The sequence below is a fragment of the Meleagris gallopavo genome, chromosome 10 (assembly GCF_000146605.3).
Source record: "Meleagris gallopavo isolate NT-WF06-2002-E0010 breed Aviagen turkey brand Nicholas breeding stock chromosome 10, Turkey_5.1, whole genome shotgun sequence".
Taxonomy (NCBI): Eukaryota; Metazoa; Chordata; class Aves; order Galliformes; family Phasianidae; genus Meleagris; species Meleagris gallopavo.
The window spans coordinates 12,072,182-12,075,624 of record NC_015020.2 but is presented as its reverse complement, the minus strand read 5'-3'; positions in this window follow the sequence as shown (position 1 = coordinate 12,075,624).

Below are 3,443 nucleotides of genomic sequence, written 5' to 3'. Positions count from 1 at the left end.
TGCGCCGGGACCATCGGCGGCGAGTGGGGAACGGCCCGCCGTCGCTGTGTGAGCGCCGATGTCCCGCCCTTTTTCTGACGGGCCAATCGCCGGCCGCAGATCGGTTGACGGGCAGCGATAGCCACCAATCGCTGCGCAAAGGGGTGGAGGCCGGTCGCTCCTCTTACCACTGTGACTGACACAGCCCTGTCACACCTCCAGAGTGACTGATACTGCCAAAAACAGTCCCTCACACCTCCTGCGTGACCGACACAACCGCAGACCGCCCTGTGACACCCTCATGGGACGGGCACTGACAGGGACCAGCCTCTGTCCCAACCCCAGTGTGAATGGCACAGTCACAGACCAGACCGTCACCTCCAAAGCGTGACTGAAATCCTGAGATCGGTCTCTGTTACTCCCCCAGCGTGGCTGATACAGCCCCAAAACACCCCCAACGTCACTGACACTGGAGGAACGGCCCCTCAGTGTGATTGATCCAGGCATGGACCATCCCCGTCACACCCTTCAGTGTGACTGACACAGGCAGAGACCACCCTCAGTGTCACTGAGGCAGGCAGGACCCACCCCATCACCCCCAGTGTGACTGACACAGGCAGAGACCACCCCCATCCCACCCCCAGTGTGACTGACACAGGCACAGCCTACCCCCATCTCACCGCCAGTGTGACTGACACAGGCAGAGCCCACCCCCATCACACCCCCAGTGTGACTGACACAGGCAGGGACCAGCCTTGTTCCTCTCTCAGCATCACTGAGCCCTTTAGACAGGTGCCCATCACACACACCTGTGAGATGGAACAGCCAGAGACCAGCCTCTGCTCCAGTCCTCAACGTGACTGACACAGCGACCACCGCTGCCCCCAGGCCCATCTCACTGCCATGTATCTGACAGAGACAAGCCCTGTACAAGCCCTCCAGGCTCACTGACAGTGCTCCTTATCACTCCTGCAAGGCCAGAGAGGCCAGCTCTGCATGCAGCCCTTCAGAGTGAATGACACACAGCTGCAGCTAGACTGTCACCCAGGACAACCACCCCACTGGCACGCCAGCCCAAACCTGATGGCAGAAGTACCCCCACCACTCTGCCCAACATGGATCAGGCAACTGTCACAGCCCTTTATAGCCACAATGTCCCCTTCTGAAACAGCTGGTGGCACAGTCACTCAGCCAGCCCGTGGCCCTCAACACAGCCAAGAAAGCTAGAGAGCAGCTGGGGTCACACCAGGCTTCGAAAACCACAACAGGGGACAGCACCACCATGCTCACAGAAAGAGCAAAGTGTTCTTTAACACACATGTAATAACCCAGGATGGCTGGATGCATCGTGGACACTCACCACCAGCAACCCCAGAAGCAGTTCCCCCCAGCAGGGCCAGCCACGTGCCACGATTTATGCACAACCACCTGCACTGCCCACAGAATGGAGAAATGACGCTGTGAGAGAGTGTGAGAGCATTGTGTGTATATGAGCAATCCCCTAAATATACTGGCTGAATGGGAGAAGCCTCCAGATCCAGGAATCTTTGCTAAATCAAGTCAGGGGTATGATGCCTGTGCTATGCAGATGAGCTGTCATATTGTCTCCCACACAAGACCGTCTCCAAAGGAACCTACACCTACTGCAAATATCCTGCAGCATATGGACAGTTATAGGTCAACCTGGAAAAAGTGAGAATAATGACTGTCCAAAAAAAGCAGGAGCCCAAATAATTTTCCAGTGTTATTTTGGAAAATGCAGACGAGGAACAGGGTGAATTATGCATACCTGAGAGCCATTAGAAAATGTCAGATTGCCTCTAAAACACATTAGAAGGAAAAATGACTCCAGCTTTCTCGTGCAATAAAAGTATGCAGTAAGTAAATAAGATTCCCTAAGAAAAATCAGTACTGGAGTGGCTTTGAAAATATACCTTAACCATCTGTTGTGGTGTGGATGGAGACTGGGGCCTCACCCTAGAAGCCAGGAGCACCACAGGGCTGAAACTCAGACACTTTCACTGCAACCATGATGTATAACCCAGGATCTCCTTTCATAACAATTTCCGAGCAAACCCAGAATGTTTGTTACCCTTCTCTATATGGAGCTAGAAAAAAAAGAATAACTTCTGGTGCCAACTCTGTGAAAACAACACATGTGTCTTGACAGCATAGTGTTAGATGATTTAAAAATGAAGACTGATCAACAATGCAATATTCTGGGTATTGTGGGAGAAAGGGAGCTGGCAGCCCCCCAGGTCTGTTTGCATTTCCAAATTCCCCTCTAGTGCATACCTGCTACACGTCCCAGTTGTATGCACCATCCTCAGCCTATTTTTCCGAAGCTTCAGCCTCTGAAAAGAGCTGAACTTCCCGTTGACTAATGCATCTGCTGGAGAGCTGAGTTTTCTATAATTAGCAGCAGAGAGAATTTGGGGAGGAAGGTGGATTTTCTGGGGGGTAAATTTGGATGTCGCACATTTAAAAACAAAACACTTTACTTAAACATCAGCAAATCGGTTCATAATTGCAGAGCAGGGAAGAAGAGCACGTCAGCAGTTGGAGAAACATTGAATTTGCAGGGAAGCGACTGAAGCATTTGCACAGAAGGGGGCAAATGGAGATAAGACAGGCTGTCTTCTGCTTGCATTCCGCTGTCAGGAAATTTGCACAGCAGAGATTTATCCTTTTTAAAGGAGCATGGAGGAGAAAAGGAAAGCTATAAAAACACCTGCTTTCCCTTCTCTCCTGTCTGTATGCATCTCTTGGGTCACAGGTTCATTGGGCTTGACGGTTTACACCAGGATGAATCCCACTGGGATCTGCACATCCACTTGCAGGATTGTGCTGAGATCCATGCTTACAAAGGTCGCAGTGTTCAAGGGGGAGAATCCCTCTGCCTTACACACTGTGCTAGCTGTCAGGATGACCCAGGTGCCCATGTTTGCACATTTTTATGAACTTCTTTCCCTAGAATCATTAAGGCTGGGAAGACTAAGATCATCTAGTCCAACCATCAACCCGCCACCACCATGCCACTAAATCATGTCACTCAGTGTGACATCTACCATTTTATGAACGCCCCCAGCAGTGGTGACTCCACCACCCCCCTGTGCAGCCTGTTCCAATGCCTCACCAAAAGTGAGTCAAGGCATACCAACTCCTTGGCCAGCTGTTGAGCCAAAAGTGGACTTTTTTTAGCTGCTGCTGTCTGCCATCTTCCATAAAAGAGAAATTTGATGTTGTAAGGGTCTAGGCACACTTGGGGCAGTAGAGAATCTTCTTCACAATACATTGCCTCCTCTAAGCAAGACGTGAATCTGTTCTATCTCATGTGGTGGGCATGGAAGTACTGGCAAGCTTTGTGCAGCATCACAGCTTTCCAGGCTGAATTGCTGCAGCATAATGCCCTCATACTGCCCACAGCATGCTATCAACAGGACAAAGAGGACACCCAGCTATGT